The sequence below is a fragment of the Nicotiana tomentosiformis genome, chromosome 7 (genome assembly GCF_000390325.3).
Source record: "Nicotiana tomentosiformis chromosome 7, ASM39032v3, whole genome shotgun sequence".
Classification (NCBI taxonomy): domain Eukaryota; kingdom Viridiplantae; phylum Streptophyta; class Magnoliopsida; order Solanales; family Solanaceae; genus Nicotiana; species Nicotiana tomentosiformis.
Window position 1 is genome coordinate 14,286,914 of NC_090818.1, and position 21,376 is coordinate 14,308,289.

Sequence of the window (21,376 nt, forward strand, 5' to 3'; positions counted from 1 at the left end):
GAGTTGATCTTCTAGATCTTGCTTCTAGAGTGATAAGGGAAAATAAAGGTTAGTCAACATGTTCTGTAACTTCCCTTGTCAATAATACAGGCAACGCTCAAGATCCATAAACGTTTTAATCATGTATAGATGTAACGTCTATTTAACTACGCATGCATGTTTCTTAATTATTACTCTCTCCGTACACTTTTATTTGACACATTTTGATTTTGCATGCCCTTTAAAAAATAATAAATTAAGTGCATAATTTATCATGATACCCATATTAATTGATACATATTTTATTGGATTTGAAAAAATAATTTGAAATGAGTAATAAATATTGTGGGTATAACAGAGAAAAAAATTTGTCTTCTATTTATATACGTAAAGCGATAACTAAAAATGAAAATTTATTTTTAGTATACATGCCAAGTGAACGAATGGAGTAATTTGTATTACCAAATATTAGGTTCTAGACCTAATATCTGTTTATGCTTTGGATTTGGACTGAGTTCTCATTATGAACTGGCAAATAGATAAGGTCGTCGAACAATAAAGACTGCCCAATATTCAACTTCGCAAAAGAAGTACTAACCTATACTACCAGCATAACTTGCTCATTCTTTCTCTCTGCACTGCCCAAATGCCAGTATTCTAAAACTTCATGATATTCAATTCAATTACCCAGGAAATTCTTACCTCAAATAGTAAGCTATTCACTCAATCGTGTTGAAATTGTCAAAAGTCCCACATCGGTGAATGATAATTTTGAATGAGAATTTTACCCTATAAAAGGAGGCCTAATGTTTAGGATTTAAAATACACCTCTCATTTGCCTTTTTTATCTTCTTAAGGCATTTGTATTTTCTCTCTTTAGTATTATTTCACTTGTAATTTTGGAATGGAATAAAATATTGATTGTGTCCGAGGAAGTAGGCAAAATTGGCCGAACCTTGTAAATTCTGGTGTTCTTTTATTGTTGTCTTATTGTCTTGTTTATTATTTAGTGATTGTCATAATTTTTGGTATAGTAGTTGTGACTCATTCACACTATATACATTTGGCTTCCGCAATAATTGGTATCAAAGCCAGGTTACTGTCTAAGTATGCTCTGTGGTTGCAGCATAGTCTGATCTTCCACATCAGAAAAAATCTATCTTGGTAACTGAGTCAAGGTTCTGTCTGAGTATGCTCTGTGGTTGCAGCTTAATCTGATCTTCCACACCAGAAAGGAAATAATCTTGATTTGTGTCGTCAGCTACTAAATAATATTTGTGTCAAAATAGAAGACAATAAACAAGAAGAATCTACATCAAGTGTCAATAATACGTCATCGTTGACATCTTCGCTTATGACAAGAATTGTGTCAAATGCGAAATTTGCGGTAGAAATTTTTGACGGGTCAGGACATTTTGGGATGTGGCAAGGCGAGGTTCTAGATGTTCTTTTTCAACAAGGGCTAGATCTTGCCATTGAAGAAAAGAAGTCAGATGTTATCGGAAAAGAAGATTGGAAAATTATCAATCGTGTTGCTTGCGGTACCATTCGATCCTACCTTGCTAGAGAGCAGAAATATCCATACACAAAGAAAACTTCTGCAAGTAAATTATGAAAAGCACTGGAGGATAAAATTTTGAAGAAAAACAGTCAAAATAAATTGTACATGAAAAAGAGACTGTTTCGCTTCACCTATGTTCCTGGTACCACAATGAATGAACATATCACCAGTTTTAATAAGTTGGTCACAAATTTACAAAATATGGATGCAATTTTTGATGATGGTGACTTGGCTTTGATGTTGTTGGGGTCACTTCCTAATGAGTACGAGCACCTTGAAACTACTCTACTCCATGGAAATGACGAAATTTCTCTCAGAGAAGTCTGTTCGGCTTTGTACAGCTATGAACAAAGAAAGGGAGAAAAACAGAAGAGCGGAGAAGGAGAATCACTAATTATGAGGGGTCGTCCTCAAAATCAAACGAGGACTAAGAAGAGAAGATCCAAGTCGAGATCTAGACCCAGCAAAGATGAATGTGCCTTTTGTCGAGAAAAGGGGCACTGAAAAAAAAACTGTCCGAAGTTGAAGAATAAGACCAGACATAACAATGGAAAGGCCATTATGGATTCAAATGTAGCTGATTGTGATGATTCAGACTTCTCATTAGTTACAACAGAGTTATCAACATCATCGGATATATGGTTGATGGACTCAGCTTGTAGCTATCATATGTGTCCCAACAAGGACTGGTTCGTGAATTTTCAAGAAGGAGAATATAGAGTCATCCACACAGCGGATAACAACCCTTTTACCTTATATGACATTGGTTCAATAAGATTAAGGAGCCATGATGGAATGATCATAACATTAACAGATGTTCGATATGTATCGGGTTTGAAGAAGAATCTCATCTCTGTGGGAGCCCTAGAATCAAAAGGGTTCAAAATCATTGTAGAAAATGGAGTGATGAGAATATGCTCCTGTGCACTAGTGGTAATGAAGGCCAATCGGAAGAACAATAACATGTACCGCTATCGTGGTAGTACAGTTATTGGGACAACGATAGTGACATCCAGTGATGACAAAGAGGCAGAAGCAACCAGGCTATGGCACATGCGCTTGGGACATGCTGGAGGAAAATCCTTGAAAGCTCTATCTGATCAAGGATTGTTAAAAGGCGTAAAGACTTGCAACTTGGAGTTTTGCGAGCATTGTGTCAAAGGGAAACAGACAAGGGTTAAATTTGGTACAACGATCTATAATACTAAAGGCATTTTGGATTATGTACACTCTGATGTTTGGGGTCCTTCCAAAACACCTTCATTGGGTGGGAAGCACTATTTTGTAACCTTTGTTGATGATTTTTCCCGAAGAGTGTGGGTGTATATAATGAAGAGGAAAGATGAAGTGTTGAGAATTTTTCTCAAATGAAAGACGATGGTGGAGAATCAAACAGACATGAGGATCAAGTGTATTCGCACAGACAATGGAGGTGAATACAAAAATGATCATTTCAATAAGGTATGTGAAAATGATGGCATCGTCCGACACTTCACTGTCAGACATACACCACAACAGAATGGAGTGGCATAACATATGAACCAGACTTTACTGGAGAAGGTATGGTGTATGTTGTCCAATGCTGGCTTGGGCAAAGAATTTTGGGCTGAGGCAATTACATATGCATTCCACCTCATTAATCGTCTACCATCTGCTGCTATTGATGGCAAGACACCATTTGAAAAATGATATGGAAAACCTGCTGTAGATTATGACTTTTTGCACGTGTTTGGCTCAATTGCATACTATCATGTGAAAGAGTCAAAATTGGATCCGAGAGCAAAGAAGGCTATATTTATGGGGATTACTTCTGGAGTCAAAGGATACCGATTATGGTGTCCAGATACAAGGAATATTATATTCAGCAGAGATGTTACCTTTGATGAATCTGCCATAACAGATAAGGTGACAGTTGAAGATGTCAAACAAACTGGTGGTGCATCAAAGCAGGTGGAGTTTGAGGGAAAATTTATTTTTCTTACACAAGAAGCAGAGGAGGAAACTCATGTAGATTACCCTCTGGAAGAAGAGCCAGTAGAGAGGGAGATTCCAACTCAGGAACCTCGACAACAACTTGAATCAATAGCAACCAGCATGCCAAAAAAGACAATAACGAAACCTGTTCGTCTCATAGAGACGGTTGCTTGCGCAACCTCAATTGTAGTTGATGGTGTTCCTACTACTTATAAAGACGCAATCCAAAGTTCAGAAGAAGATAAGTGAAAGATTTTCATGAATGAAGAAATGCAGTCCCTTCATCGGAATCATATATGAAAATTGGCTAATCTCCCGAAGGGAAAGAAAATAATTGGGTGCAAATGGGTATTTGCAAAGAAAGAAGGATTTTCTAACCAAGAAGATGTTCGCTACAAAGCAAGATTGGTGGCCAAAGGATATGCTCAGAAGGAGGGAATTGATTACAATGAAGTATTTTCTCCAGTTGTAAAACATTCCTCCATTAGAATTATGTTGGCTTTGGTAGCATAGTTGGATTTGGAACTAGTTCAGATGGATGTAAAAACTGCATTTTTACATGGAAACTTGGAGGAGAAAATCTACATGAATCAGCCAGAAGGATTCAAAGTTGCTGGAAAAGAAAATATGGTATGCAAACTTGAAAAATCGTTGTACGGATTGAAACAATCTTCTAGACAATGGTACAAGCGATTTGACAAGTTTATGTTGCGGCAAGGGTACAAGAGAAGCAAATACGATCATTGTGTGTATTTGCGCAAACTTAATGATGGTTCCTTTGTATATCTTCTCCTATATGTTGATGATATGTTGATAACTTCCAAGAATTCGGAAGAAATTGATAAGTTGAAGATTCAACTGAAGGAGGAGTTCGAGATGAAGGATCTGGGTGAGGCAAAGAAAATTCTTGGCATGGAGATAATAAGAGATAGACGTACAAAGAAACTCTGTTTATCTCAGAAAGAATATTTGAAGAGAGTACTAAAGCGTTTTGGCATAGATAAGAAGACTAAGCCAATTAGTACGCCACTTGCTCCCCATTTTAAGCTAAGTACTACTATGTCGCCAAAGGATGAAACTGAACAGGAGTATATGTCAAGGGTACCATACGCAAATGTTGTTGGTAGCTTGATGTATGCAATGGTTTGTACGAGACCTGACATTTCACAAGCCGTTGGAGTTATTAGCAGATATATGCATAATCCAGGAAAGGAGCATTGGCAAGCTGTGAAATGGATTCTACGGTATATTCATAGTACTGTAGATGTTGGGTTAGTTTTTGAGCAGGAAGGCAATCGGTCTGTAGTTGGATATTGTGACTCAGATTTTGCGGGTGATCTGGACAAACGAAGGTCAACTACTGGTTATGTGTTTACTTTTGCAAAGGCACCAGTTAGTTGGAAGTCTACTTTGCAGTCAACAGTTGCTTTGTCTACAACAGAGGCAGAGTACATGGCTATTACAGAGGCTGTGAAGGAGGTAATTTGGCTTCAGGGGTTGCTAAAGGAGCTTGGTATTGAACAAAAATATTATAATTTTTTGTGATAGTCAAAGTGCTATTCAATTAGCGAAGAACCAAGTTTATCATGCAAGGACGAAACACATTGATGTTCGGTATCATTTCGTACGAGAAATCACAGAAGAAGGTGGAGTCACGGTAAAGAAAATTCATACTACGGAGAACCCTGCTGATATGCTGACAAAAGTGGTGACTGCGGTCAAGTTTCAACATTGTTTGGATTTGATCAACATTATTGAACACTAAAGATTGAAGATGAAGACACAACCAAAATTTGTTATTGAGAGAAAATTGAAGATGTAGAATTTTGCCAAGGTGGAGATTTGTTGAAATTGTCAAAAGTCCCACATCGGTGGATGACAATTTTGAATGGGAATTTCACCCTATAAAAGGAGGCCTAATATTTAGGATTTAAAATACACCTCTCATTTGCCTTTTTTATCTTCTTAAGGCATTTGTATCTTCTCTCTTTAGTATTATTTCACTTGTAATTTTGGAGTGGAATAAAATATTGATTGTGTCCGAGGAAGTAGGCAAAATTGGCCGAACCTCGTAAATTCTGGTGTTCTTTTATTGTTGTCTTATTGTCTTGTTTATTATTTAGTGGTTGTCATAATTTTTGGTATAGTAGTTGTGACTCATTCACACTATATACATTTGGCTCCCGCAACAAATCGCGAAACCAAAATTTTCACTAAGGAGATTCAAAAATATAAAGAAATAAATACATGAAAAATTAAGGAGTTTCAGCATCTAATATATATACATAAAAAATAATCTTGACCTTATATATGTAGTATAATGTTTCGACGAAAGAGATTAAAATGAACCCGCACCACCTAGAAATTTAATTAGAACAAGTTCTGAAAAACTTTCTTGATGGTTTTTAAGAAAATTCCACAAACATATGAGCCCTTAAAAACTATCATCATGTTTCAAAGTAGGGACATGGAGGTAAATCGTAGGTGCTATTGCAGGGTGATTTACACCAAATAGGATTTTTCGTGTCACCGAATAGATTTTAACCCCGTTAAGATAAGTCTTGGGAAAATAACCTCCGCATCAATATTTGGAAGCACGCTCCTGGCGATAGCCAGGTTCTAATCGTCAGAATTTTTTAGTATTTGTGGCTGAAGAATTCTGGCGATCTTGCACAGACAAAAAATATGCGGGGGCTAATAAATCAACATATTCTTTACCGGGGACAAATTGTGCGATTTCATGGCTATTGACGGTAGCGAAGCCAGAATTTTTACCAAGGGGTATCAAAATATAAAAAAATAAATACACCAAAAAATCATAGTAAATATACATATCATCCTGAATGTGGATCATAGCAACCGTGACAAGCAAATTGCTCTCTTTTTCCACGGCAGCAGCGAGAATGTGGATCAATGGAGAGCGCATCACAGACTTGACCCATATCATCCTGAACTGTAGTAGTTCTACAGGTATATCTTTCTTGAAGACTTACATTCTTCCTGATAGCGGATACTGTATAAGAAAATTGAAGTATGAAGAAAAGAAATACCAACAAGGACAATGCTATCAATTTGATGGGAGTGATAACAAATGGAGATTTTGACATTTTCGCGTTCAAATTGGAAGTGCCTGCTATGGACTCCCAAGTTGTGTCCAGTCAGGTTCCGTTAAGAAACACACTGTATAAATTTTGGATCATCTTTAGTCATTATAAAAACAAAAGTGACACTTGTCCCAAGAGGAAGAGGAGACAAAGTTAAAGCCTTGTCAACAAAAGTGAAACCTTGTCAACTTAAAGCCTCCACATACTAGAACTCTATCTCCTCCTCGTTTGTCGGTTTCTGGCCTTCATGTTAGGATTATGGCTGACACTATTTCTCCATACAAGAAAATCCAGATTCGGAGAGATGACGTTGTATGTATCACTTCTTTTTTCTTCATCAGAAATTAATTAATGAAAATTGTTTTTAATCATTTGGGTGATCATATAGTGCATTCATTTGATTCTGGCTACAAAGTACTTATTCCTAAAAAAAAGATTGCATTTTTTTCACACATGAAACTGCAGGTGTCAATTGATGTAGCTATGGTTAGTGTGTTTCTTCCTTTTCTTTGTAAATTTCAGTTTGTACCAGGGAAAAGTGGGGTTAGATGCTGCAGAAGCATAACATATGATGGATGGTCTTGATCGGCAAGGAGCTGTCGAAGATATTCAGGCTTCTGTTAACTGGCTTAAATCTAATCGTTCCAACAAGGTACTTGGTAATTCTTTTCTGTTTTGACTTTTGAGCCATTCTTCGTATAACATCCACTATTCTTCAATAGCATAGTCTTAGTTCGTCCTCATATATGTTACCTATTTGATTGGCTCAATTGAGGGAAGCTGGAACAAATTAAGAGTATTTTGTTCCTCGAGTAAAGTAAGACGAGATGTCTTGAGCAATCAAAAACACTTTGTTAAATAGTTTGTACAGTCTGTCGCAACTTGATTTAGCTATGCTTGTATATGGCCCACCATCTTAACTCAGAGACTTTTAAAGACTAAAATGGCACTCATCAGTCAACAGCTAAGCAAGTAAGCTACACTTTGTGCTTAGCAAGCCGTATGACTGGCTCACTTAGTTTGTGAGCTAATTAGTTCAGTAGCAGATCGACGATTATAGTCTCAGGTTTCTGTAGAACCTCTGCTTCCAGTCGAACATTGATATATGTGTAAATATTGAGTATAAATAAGGTTATATACATGTTCCAGGACCTGTATTTGAACCTCATAATCGGCAGCATCGAAATTCTAGATCCACGGTTGAACCTCAGATAGGTTTGCTTACTTTAGAAGGAGGCTGCCGTGTCACAACTGAGGTCTGCTAATTTCTTTTCTCTAAATAATTCAGATAGTACATTCTGATTTTTATGTTGCGATAATTTAGTGTTCATCTTCATTACCTGGCTCAATAATCCAAATTGTGAGATATTCTCAATAGAAGAAATAAGGCTGTCGAGCAGGTTTTAAATCCCAAATCTTCTTCTTCTATAAAATATTTCAATCATAAAATAGTCAACTACAAAGAGAAACTAGCAGCAGCCCATTTAGATCAAATAACAACATAATGTCATATTGCACAATTAATACAAACCTAAAAGAACAACCCTAATAAATTCAATTAACTCAGTATTTATTTCGATAACATCAATAGAAGCACGTTTAAAATCAAAGAAATTTCCAACTTACTTGTATTGCTGCACTGTTGACCGTGCGAGTTCTGTTCTTTAAGCTACGTCCGAAGCCATAATTCTTTTACTCTGAAAACTGGCGAGAAATGGAGAGGGTGGTTTTTTTTTTTTTTTTTAATTTTATTTTTTGCCTAAGGGCTAATATATAAATAAAATCCCAAAAATGGGTCCAATGCTTACAAGATGTCCAAACCAAAAACCAAAATAGAAGTTGCATGAAGCTACTAGCTATTAAAAAAGATAGAAAAGCTAAAATCTAATTAACTAACTATTACAACATGATAAGTTGAATGCTTCCTTCTCCTATTAGTGTATGTGAATCCAATTGTCATTGGCAAATACCAAGCAGCACCTATCAAGCTCTCACCAGGCGCCAGGGTATATTGTCCATAGTCTAAAATGAATTCCAAATATCTCCACCGCAGAGTTGAAGTCCGCATCGTCCTCCAAGTGTCGCTACTATATGATCTCCATATGCAGTGGATTGATTTTGTTCAAGTATTAATCATGTGCTCACTCATCAAGATTAATATGTAGAAGAGGAGCCTGGCTTTAGGCAGACTTTGCAAGGCAAAAGCCAGGCTTGAGCTGGCTTTAGGCAGGCTTTACAAGGCAAAGGCCAGGCATGCGGTGGCTTTAGGCAGGCTTTGCAAGGCAAAAGCCAGGCATGAGCTGGCTTTAGGCAGGCCAAAGGCCAGGCGTGAGCTGGCTTTAGGCAGGCTTTACAAGGCAAAGGCCAGGCGTGAGCTGGCTTTAGCCAGGCTTTACAAGGCAAAAGCCAGGCATGAGCTGGCTTTAGCCAGACTTTACAAGGCAAAAGCCAGGCTTTATAAGGCAAAAGCCAGGCATGAGCTGGCTTTAGGCTAGCTTTACAAGGCAAAAGCCAGGAATGATCTGGTTTTAAGAAGACTTTGCAAGGCAAAGGCCAGCCTGTGCCTTTTTGTGATCTTTTATGCTCAGATCCTTCCCTACTAGAACCTTTAATGTAGACATCATTCAAAATATTGCTAAGCCATCCTCAGATTAAGCTTGAAAGTATGCTAATACCACTGAGAAATGATTCAACAATCTCCAAAAATACCATATGATGGGTTCAGCATCTTCCTTAGCATTTGGACATATCAGTTTCAGAGTCCAATCTTGTGAACCCATCAGTCTGGGGTTCTTCTCTTTGCTATCCTAATCCTAAGGTTAGGTGATTGAGATTTGTCTAGATTGATCAACCTCCTCCCTGCACTAGGCAGTTCAGAGAATGAATGAAACTCAGATGTACCTGCAAAAGAGAACACAATGCTAGCTATAAAATCCGCCACTGAGTTGCCTTCTCTGAACACATGTTGAAAGATCACATTGAAGTTGTCCTTCATCTCTATAATTTTCTTCACATCCCGTGCAATTACCCAAGGAGGATCCCATTCCCCTTCTATCGCCTTCTTCATCACCAATGAATCAGTCTCCAGTATGAGAGGGTGAAAATCATGCTCCATACAATATTCCAACCCTTGAAGAATAGCCTTAGCTTCAGCCACCACATTAGTTATAACTCCCAGGTCTACTGCCCTAGCATACACCACATCACTTTCATCATCCCTCACACAAAAGCCTAGGGAGCTAGGTCCAGGATTGCCCTTTGAAGCTCCATCAGTATTACATTTGTACCAACTATGACAAGGAAGCTGCCATGTTACTCTTGTAGTGATCAATATAGGTTTATATCCTTCAAAGTATTGAATCATGTCTGGCCATAACAATGGAATATTAGGGATCCAAGCATACCTCACTCTTCCCAGTTGATGCAATGTCCTATTTATCTCATGAATCACCCTATTTGTGGACATTGAACCACCATGTTTACCTGCATTTCTTCTCTTCCACAGCTTTCAAGTGATGATAGCTGGTACTTCTTGAAATAGTGGCTTTAATTTCGGACAACACTGAGCATACCACCAATGCCTTATAATCTGCTTCAATTGAATCAATTGCACAGAAATTCCAGCAGCCCCCATGAACAAGTTCCATACCTTAGAAGCAGTAGGACTTGTGACAAATATATGCTCAATGGATTCCTCTGGGGCTGCTGACAACACCAACACCTAGACATCACCATTTGCCCTTGCCTCCTCCACATGTCATTGATGGCTATTTTCTGCCTCCACAATCTCCAGAAGAAGAAGGATATCTTGAATGGCAAACCTTTAATCCACATTAACTTGAATTCCTAATTAGGATCTGCCCTATGCCTTAGTATTTGCCAAGCACTGCTAACACTGAACTTGCTTGAAGGAGTTGGCATCCAGTATGGCTTATCCCAATATCCCTCACTGCCTTCATAGTGCACATTTAGCCTTATATATTCTGCAATTTCCTCATTGAAAGTTTGATCTAGCAACTGATCATCCCATGTTTCCCCTTGCCGCAGTTCTGCCACCTCCTGAAGACCTTCATTGATTGGAAAGTCTTCAGGCAATACATGATAAAGTGCACCCAATCCAGTCCAATTTTCATGCCAAATATTAGTTGTTCCACTCTTCAGTTCCCATATGATCTCATGTTCTACTTCTTCCCTAGCATTCAGCATTTGTCTCCAAACATGAGACCCTTCCCTAAAACGCACCACAGTTGGTGGCTCCTTCTTGCAATACTTATTCCACATGAAATTAGACCACAAAGATTTTGTGGTCCTAAACCTCTATCATAGTTTAGCCAACAGTGCCCTTGAGACATCATTTAAGGACCTAAAACCTATCCCCCCTTCCTCTTTAGGAAGGCAAAGATTTTTCCATGAAGCCCAGTGTCTGCTTCTCCCTTCTTCCTTTGTGCTCCAAAAGAACCTAGCAAAAGTTTTATGTAGATGCCCCAGGATGCTGTTTGGTGGATCAAGGACTGATAACATGTGAACTGGCATACTTTGCAACACACTAGAGATGAGTGTTGCCTTTCCTCCAAATGACAACAGTTTTCCTTTCCATGAATGCAATTTAGCCTTCACCTTCTTGATAAGCTCCTCATAATAGTCCTTCCTCCTTCTAGTGTAAAAAATAGGACACCCTAGATATGTGAAGGGGAATTTACCTCTTGCAAATCCTGTAATAGCTCCAACTGCCTGAAACAATCCATTAGCAACCTTTGAATACATGTAGTATGAACTCTTATCTTTGTTGATCATCTGACCTGATATCTTCTCATAGTTCCCCAACACTGCCATAATCTTGCTCAAAGAGGGAGGATGAGCAGATGCAAAGATTATCGTATCATCAGCATACGCCAAGTGGTTTAAAGAATCAGACCACTTAGGCATTCCAAATCCCACAAATGACTTGTCTTCAAAAAGCTTATTCAAAGACCTGGAAAGTACCTCAGCTGACAGAATGAACAATGTTGGAGATAGGGGATCCCCTTGTTTCACACCCCTTGTCGACTTAAAGAACCCTGAGGACTGCCCATTCACCAATACTGAATACCAGTTATTTGACATCAAGTTCCACACCATGTTGTGGAAGTGTTCAGAAAATCCCATCTTCCTTAGCACATGCAATAAGTACTTCCATGAGACCCTATCATAGGCCTTAGCCATATCAAGCTTGATCACCACATTAGCTGGCTTTACCCTTAACATTATGTTAGTGACAATTTCTTGAGTCAATAAGATGTTCTCAAATATACTCCTACCCTTTACAAATCCGGATTGATTAGGAGCTATTAGAGATGGCAAAAAAATCTCCAATCTGTCATGTAACACCCTAGACAAAACCTTGTTAATGAAGTTGCTCAAACTAATAGGTCTTAAGTCATAGAAGGTCTTGACTCTAGGTTTCTTGGGCAGCAACACTAGATTGGTGTGAGTGATGGATTTAGGAAATGCAACTCCTCCATAGAAGTGTAGCACCATGTTGTGTATATCAGCACCAATAATATCCCAGCATGTTTGATAAAATAAGCCAGTGAATCCATCAGGGCCACTAGTACTCTCCCCACTAAGCTCAAAAACTGCTGCCCTTACTTCTTCAATTGTTGGCAATCTGCTAAGTTCCAAATTCTGATCCATAGTGACCATTGAAGGTACATTATTGAGCAAGGGAAATTCAGAAGCATCACCTTCATTTGTGAACTGTTTTTGATAGAAGTCCACTACAGCTGTAGCCAATTGCTCCTGGTCTTCAATCCATACCCCACTGCCACTTTTGATCCTCTTCAGTTGCAATTTTTTCTTTTGCCATTGACATGGTTGTGAAAGAAACTTGTATTCCTATCTCCTTCAGCAAACCAATTCATCCCAAATTTTTGCTTCCAATACTGCTCCTCAATATTCAAGTATTTCTTCAATTCAGATTGAGCTTTTTGAAGCACAATCCTATTCTCAATTGTAGGCTCTTCTTCAAACAACATCTCCTTCACCCTAACAATGTCCTCCAAAATAGCCAGTTGCTTGAAGATATCACCAAATATTTCCCTATTCCATTTTGAGAGTGCTGCCTTCACCCTTTTGATATTCTGCTTGAACATCAGAAACGGATCCCCTATGAAATCAGCTTCCCAATTCTGCCTTACCACATCCATAAATGTAGCATGCTTTGTCCAATTCTGCCTCACCACATCCTTATTCTTGAAGGTTGTGGTGGATCTTTACTCTGATTCTTCTTAGTTTTTTTACCTCCTTTAGCACTAGTTGTGGGTGATAAATCCCCTTCCATAGCCACTTGTTTGAAGTTTTCGGCAGTTGATTCATCATCTCCTTCATCCTCCATTGGATTTTGTCTCAATAAGTCTTCATCAATTGGTGTCATATTGTGTGTAACTAAACCATGTAAATGTTGTAGAGGAGTCTTAGTTAGAACATTAAGATGTAGTTGCATGGTTTGATCAGTGCTAGATTCCATAGGCACTTCCTCTATTTCCCCGGATGCTCTTGGAACAATTGCCCGCTCATCAGCCTGTTCATACTCCTTGAATTATAGTTCATGGACATACGCCGGAACACCATCTACATAGGCCAAAATATCTCCAATGGCTCTAAGGTTGGGGTTTACTATAGATGCCTTATCAGGTGAACCTGGTTTTAGTCCCGGCGTCGCCAGCCTATCGCCAGGTGAGCCTGGCTTTAGTCCCGGCGTCGCCAGCCTATCGCCAGGTGAGCCTGACTTTAGGCCTGGCATCGCCAGCCTATTGCCAGGTGAGCTTGGATTGTTGTCCTTCTTCACCTTATCTTCTATTGTCTTTGTTTTGCCCAGCTGATCATTCTTAACCTCAACTGCATCGCTCCATAAGACCTTTGTAGAGTTTACCTCATCAAGATCCTTCATCCGCTCAGAATCTTTAAAAGTTTGAGATGGAATTGCATGACAAGATTGGTTTGTGATCACATTGAGTTGTTTTAGCTCCTTTTTGCTAGTCCCAAACCTTCTATGAACCCAGTCGATTGTGGACTGAACCCCAGAAGGAGTAGGACCATATTTAGAACTGAAGACTGGTTTTTCCCCCACCAAAACTAGTTGGTTGTTCTCGTTTATATCACTTTGTTCCTCCTCTAATACTGCAAATTTATTCCTTGTTTGAACCTTATTTGTCTGATCTTCTTCGACCTCCATCAGTGCAAAGTTATTATACACCTGCTGTAACACTAGCATTCACTGGCATGATTGCATTGCTAGTTTTCCCTTGTACCTGGGTTTTGTTATTTTTGTTGGTTCCCCGATTATGCCGAACTTCCTTCCACTGTGCACCTACGTTCCCGACTACTTTTTCACTCGTGAGAATCATTAAAGGGGTAATGTGATTTTTGGTTTTTCCTTGTTCATCAGCAGCAGAATTCCAGTTGTTCAACTCAGCAAGATCATTCATTTTCTTGCTGCTTCTATTCTCAATAAGCTTGGGGTGCAAATGCCAACATTTAATTTTATCATGTCCTTGTAGTTTACACTCCTTACAATATTTTGGTATCATGTCATACTGAATTCTCACCCATTCTGTTCGCACACCACCAGAAGCTTCATCATCAATATCCAATCGCACCTTTTTAGGTAGTTCGGCCAACAAATCGACAAGAACTTTTACTCTTGCGCAACTCGGCCTAGTTTTGTTTGCAGTTGCCGTGTCAAGACACACTGGCCTTCCCACAGCTGTAGCAAAAGAAAACAGAGTTTCCTTTACAAAAAAGGTAGGCAGCAGTCCAGGAAAAGAAATCCACGCCATCGCCATCGGAGTTTCTTCACCCGCCTTAAATTTTGCATCGTAGATAAGAGTATGCAATTGGTATTCGTACCCATCTTTGGCTTTGATTTAGTACGTACTCTTCGATGTGAAATCGAGGAAATCTTGCCATAGAGTTAATCTAATTAACACATGACAATCTCTAAGGAATCCGATATTAGACTCACCTTTGATACCACATTGAGTTGGAATTATTCGGTGAAGCTCGTGAATCTCCGGAGAACCATATGAAAGCTTGCCAATGACAGCATATTGGAGGCCTTCAATCACGTTCATTCTATCTACTTCTGCCTCTGTGAATTTAACCACTGGTTGGCCATTCAAATACACTGCTCGTCGCAGTGGAATGGGTTAAATTGAAGCTGCAGCAGTAGCCATCGCTGGAGGATTTAAAGAATTTGGTTTCAAAATCTTCGAGTAATCTAGAGGAGTTGGGTTGGAGTTAGTTGTTGTATGTTGTTGTGCAACGCTGGGGGAGGGCAGACCAGCCGGAAAAGCTGGTTGGTCGCCGGCCATTGTGGCTATTGAAGCCTAAAGCTCCAGCTTTGTCCGCGATGAACAGTGATGAAGTCACTGTTAACGGTACTGTTTGGCACTGTTCACTGCTACAGTGACGACGGACACTTAGAGTTATGGAGAGGGTGGTTTGGACCGGTACAAAGCATTTTTTTCTAAAAATGGGTAATTTTGTAAATAACTCAACTTTAAACTCTTCATTTTACCCATTTTACCCTTAATTAGAAGATTTTATAACCACACAAATGTCATGACCCCTTAAGCTTTTACCCCTTAAGCTTTTAAGACCACAAGTTTCAAAAGTTTTTTTCTTTCTTAAACTCTATACCTAATCAAACTACCTCATCTAAATTGAAACGGAAAGAATATTAGTTTTTTGATACGCGCTCATTACTATCCGTGAGCACCTAATTGTGTGACACTATCTCGATTTATATGGCATAATTTAGATTTTGAAAGTCAATATTTTTAAATTTGACTGTAAATTCGAACATAGAATTTTTAAATTCTTTGAATTTTTTTAAACATATTTATAAACTATATAAAAGTATTATAATTCACAAAATTAACATTCTTTTTTTTTTTGGTAGGAATTTTACTAATTATGTAACGCCCCGATTTGTCATTTTGAGAATTGACGTCCCCTTCAGCAGCTTAAGGTCCCGAACAACTTTGTAATGTGCATTATGACTTGCGTGTATGGTCGAGTTTGGTTTTCGGATGATACGGAACTAAATTGAATGAACAATTATTATTTTTGAAGCTTAAATGAAAAGAGTTGACTGGATTTGGACTTTTGAGCAAACGACTCCTGAATGGAATTTTGATGATGGCAATAGCTTCGTATGATGATTTTGGACTTAGGAGTGTATCCGGATATTTATTTGGAAGTCCGTAATTGATTTTGGCTTGAAATTACGAAAGTTGAAAAATGGAAGATTTTTAGAAAGTTTGACCGGGAGTTGACTTCATTGATATCAGGGTCGAAATTCAATTCTGGAAATTGAAGCAGCTCCATTATGTCATTTATGACTTGCATGTAAATTTTGAAGTCATTCCGGATTGATTTGATACGTTTCGGCACAAGATATAGAATTTGAAAAATTTCATAAACTCATAAGTTCGATTCGAGGTGCGATTCGTTGTTTCGGACGTGGTCCCGAGGGGGGGCTCGGGTGAGTTTCGGAGTGGTTTCGGACCATTTCTAGGCCATTTTAACTGCTTGTTTTTTGCTACAGCAGTGTGCATTGCAGAAATATCTGCTGCATATGACTGACTTTGGTAGCTTGTATCTAGTAATATGTAAGGAATTTGGAGATGATCCAGGAATGAACATTATAGCCCTTTGAGTCTCGTTTCCAGAAATGTAAACCATGCATCATTTGGACATTTGTACAGAAAGTTATGATCGATTAACTGAAGCCTGGTACTGCAGTTATTTTGCCTGGCAGTGTGCATCGCAGAAATTTATGTTGCACAAGGCTGACTTTGGAAGCTTATATCTCGTAATCTATAAGGAATTTTGCAATGATCCAAAAATAAAAGTTGTAGCCCTTTTGTATCTAGTTCCATAACTTTAAACCATTTGGAAGTTGGAGTTGGGTAAAAAAGGTTATGGTTGATAAACTACAAGCTATCTGGGAAGAGTGTTTGGAAGTGTTTGATGTTTTGAGCATAAACATGTAATGATCCAAAGGTCCATCTTTAGTTCTAGAGATCGAAATTCAATTTCGAGACTTCCGAGAATTTGATAATGAATTATACGAATGATCTGGAATGTTTGGTCTAATTTCATCAAGTTGCGATTGGGTTTTTAGCGCGAAACATGAGTTAATTGTTTAACGAGCGAAATTGGTATCACATTGAGAAAATGAGCTCCGAATTGAGTTTTGATTGAACGACTAGATTTGTATTATTATTTGTGACTCTTAGGAACAAGAATCGTTGAATTCCGAGTTCGTATGATGGAGTTAGAGCCTTTTTAGTGAAATATTAAATTGCTGGTGCAAGCGAGTTCTGGTGCGGACCTTTAGTGATGGGAAATGTACTTTTAGTGATGAAAAATGGAGTTTTTAATGACGGGAAATGGGTTTTTATTGAGCAGATTTATTTTTGTTTAGCTTATTTCAAGATCTTTGGAGCTAGGGAACTCAGATTTGGGCGATATTTGAGAGGATTTTTACCAAATGGATTGGGGTAAGTATTTCCTACTCGATTTTCATTATATTTCACGATTCCATGATTATTTTCATCTTTTATTAGTGAATCAATTGGGAGAAAATGAGATTTTTGCAAAATCTTTCAAAAACAAATATTTAAGATTTGGAGGTCGATTCGTTATTAGAATTTGGTGAATTTGGTATGCTTAAACTCGTATCAGAATGGGTGTTCGGATTTCGTGAAAAATATGTTAGGTTCCTGTCGCGACCCAAAATCCCACCACCAGCGTCGTGATGGCACCTAGTCTCTAAGACTAGGTAAGCCGATTTCCATTACATTTTGAAGCCATTTTTTTAATAAACGAAACCAACAACGAAAATAATTATAACAACCTCCCAAAACTAGTAGTACTGAGTCGCGAACTCTAACATCATACATGAAATGATCTCAATGATCGAATACTCAATACTGTTTGATTAAAAATTAACAGTACAATGAAAGGAACAAACTTCAAGGGACTGCGATGACCAAACAGCTCTACCTTGGATCCTTGCGAGCACACTCTAATTCTGTCCAGGTCCGATACCTCCAATACCTGGCTCTGCACAAAAATGTGCAGAAGTGTAGTATGAGTACACCACGGTCGGTACCCAATAAGTATCAAGACTAACCTCAGTGGAGTAGAGACGAGGCACAGTCAAGATACTCACTAGTCAAATAACCTGTATAATATAGCAGTATACAATAGTACTGGAAAACAACTAGCAATGATAACAACAAACTCAACCAGTGATATAACAACAAGGCAATAAGAACATCATAATTATTACTCAGGTGAATAAGGAACACAAGTACAATCAACAAGTCAAGTCCTTTAAATATAAATCCTTCACATATTATTCTTTAAGATAAATATCTTTCGAATATACTTTTTTTTGAATAATTATATTTCAAATATAATTCTTTCCAATAAATATATTTTCAAGTAAAAGTCACCATATGACACCTCATTTCACAATCATAAAAATTACGGGTCTCAGCCCACTTTCATATTTTCCACGACACCTCGTGCCCATATTTCTATCACCATCACACCGACAACTCACGTGTCAACAATAAAATCATCATATTTTCCCCTACACCTCATGCCCATTTTATTTTAATAACTACACGGACAACTCACGTACCAAAATATCAATGTATTTAAGATCCGCATGATCAATTTATTTTCAATAAGGTAAGGTTAAAAATCTTTAAATTAATTAAGAAATCAACAAAAAGATAAGTTTATTTTAGAAATCGTTTGAGTGAGAAAAAAATGACATTTCCATTAAAATAAAGCATCAGCTAAACTACTGATTTGGATATAGAATTTATTAAATTAAACATACTAGAATATTTATTTTATTTAAAACAACTCAATCATCAAAAACAAGTACAACCCAAAAATACAAATCCTCAAAGTCTTGTACGAAAAAGTCAAGGTCAACACAATACATCAAGAAATACAAAACACTTAATATTAAGTCAAATAATACATCACGGAAAAATACAAGAATTTACAAATTACGGAAAAAATAAAATAACCAAAGGCAAGTGCATCCATAGAAATATATCAACAAAAGGGCACTCCGGAAATGCCGTCTCGTAGTTCCAAAAGTAAATATGCAAGACCGGGGGAATCTCCCGAGGTATCGCCTCGTAGTCCCAAAAGTAAATATGCAATACATGAGGAATCTCCCGAGGTACCGCCTCGTAGTCCCAAAAGTAAATATGCAAGACATGGGGATCTCCCGGAATACCGTTCCGTAGTCCCAAAGTAAATATGCAAGGCAGGAGAATCTCCCGAAATACCGTTTCGTAGTCCCAAAGTAAATATGCAGGTCAGAGGGATCTCCCGGAATACCGTTTCGTAGTCCCAAAGTAAATATGATTTCAACAACTGCACATCAAGTGCTCACATATCACAAATGGCTCATCAAGTGCTCAAAATATTTCAACTTGCCACAAAAATCAACAATACACTATTTTTCACAATAAGGAGCCCATGGCTCGACCATAATGTGCACAAAATCTTAACAAAATATATTTCACATAAATTCAAGGTGGCAATCACACCAAATCATTATATAAAAATAATTTCAACAAACAAGGATCTAGGCATGACAAATAGAGGATTTAATAAGTGCCAATAATTTCCAATTTAATACATAAGGGCATCTAAGGATTTTTAATCAATGAAATTCGCACATATAAACCAAGTACGTACTCGTCACCTCGCGTACATGGTTTTTAATTACACAATTTGCACATAAGACTCAATGCCTAAGGGGAAATTCCCCCACTCGAGGTTAAGCAAGACACTTACCTTTTTGAAGTTAGGCCGATATTCTAAAATCGCCTTCTTGCTTGAATTGACCTCCGGACGGCTCCAATCTTTCTTAAGCCTTCCTTACATTACTACGAGGTTCCGAAAATTCTAGCAACTTCAATCTATTTAGAAGCATAACAAAAGTGAACCATAATTAGGAAGCTTTTTATGGTTTCAGCTCATTTGAGCATTTTATCAAACACTAGGTTTGCAAATTTGGTTACAAGGTTCTTCTACAAGATTTCCTTCATTCCACAACCCAATCTTTACTTATTTGATCTCAAAAATCTTCCTACAAACCTTATTAGTACAATCATATATACATAATACTCTTACACCTAAGAATCATACTCCCAATCACCAATCTTTTACCCCAAACTCGAAATTGAAGACTAGGGGTTGAATTTTACCTCTTTGATGAAGATCTTGTGATTAGCTTCCTTGATTCTTGAAGATTGGATGATTAGAATGTTAGGTTCCCTCCTTCTCTCTCTAAAATGATCTTACCTCTCTCTAAAACCCTCAGAAAAACACCCCCAAATAAGCCCCAAAGCCTATTTATCAAAATGGGGTTGGGTTATGAAAATAGAAAATTTAACCCTCCGAAAGCAGGTCTGCGATCGCATAATGGACCGCAGAATGGGTATGCGGGCCAAAAAACTGATCGCAAAATCGGTGCCCAGAACTGGGCTCTTCTGGTCCATTCTGTGACCAGTTTGCGGTCACAGAAGGAGTTTGCGAAAGCATAACTGTTTTGTGATCGCATAATTGGTCGCAGAATTGCATTTTTCCAGCCTTTGGTGATTTGGTCATAACTTCGTGTAGGACAAGCGTTGGAAAATAGACACATAGACCTTTCTTTTGATAGGTAACACACTATACTCGTTTGAATTTAGGTCTTGTGCTAACTCACTTGAAACTTTAGTCTATTATGAAATTTCCAACTTCAACATTCGATGCCGAAACCTATCGAATCAAGTCCGATTGACCTCAAATTTTTCACACAAGTTATAAGTGACATAACAGACCTATTCCAATTTTCAGAATCGGATTCCGACCTCATTATCAAAAATTCAACCTTTGATCAAACTTTTCGAAAATCGTCTATTTTCCAACTTTTGCCAAAATGCGTAGAATTGTCCTACGGACTTCCAAATCCAAATCCGAACATGAGCCTAAGTCCAAAATCACCATACAAAGATATTGACATCATCAAAATTCTATTCTGAGGTCGTTTGTTCAAAAGTCAAGTCCAGTATTTCTCTTTCAATTAAATTCTAAATCTTCCAAAAATCAAACTCGACCACATCCGCGGGTCATAATACATATTATGAAGTTGTCCGGGACCTTAAGTCGTTGAACGGGGTATAAATTCTTAAAACGACAAGTCAGGTCGTTGTAGTTTCGAGATGCGGGCCCCACGTTGACTTTTGATTGACTTTTTAATGCAAAATTTTAAGTTGACGTTTTATTATCCGTAATTATTTTCAATAAATTTTAATGAAGTTATACAATCAATATGGATAACGTTGAGCTGTCCGGAGGTCAATTCAAGCAAGAATCCTATTTTGGAAATCGGCCTAACTTCAAAAAAGTAAGTATCTCGCCTAACCTTGAGTGGGGGAATTACCCCTTAGGCATTGAGTCTTATGTGAAAATTGTGTGATTGAAAGCCGTGTACGCGAGGTGACGAGTACGTACTCGGGTTTATATGTGCAAATTTTATTGGTTTAAAGTCTTTGGCATTTTTATGTATTAAATTGGATAATTGTTGGCATTTATTAAATCCTCTATTTGCCATACCTCAAATCTTTGTTTGTCGAATTTGTTTTTTTATATGATAATTTGGTGTGATTGCCACTTTGATTTTTATGTG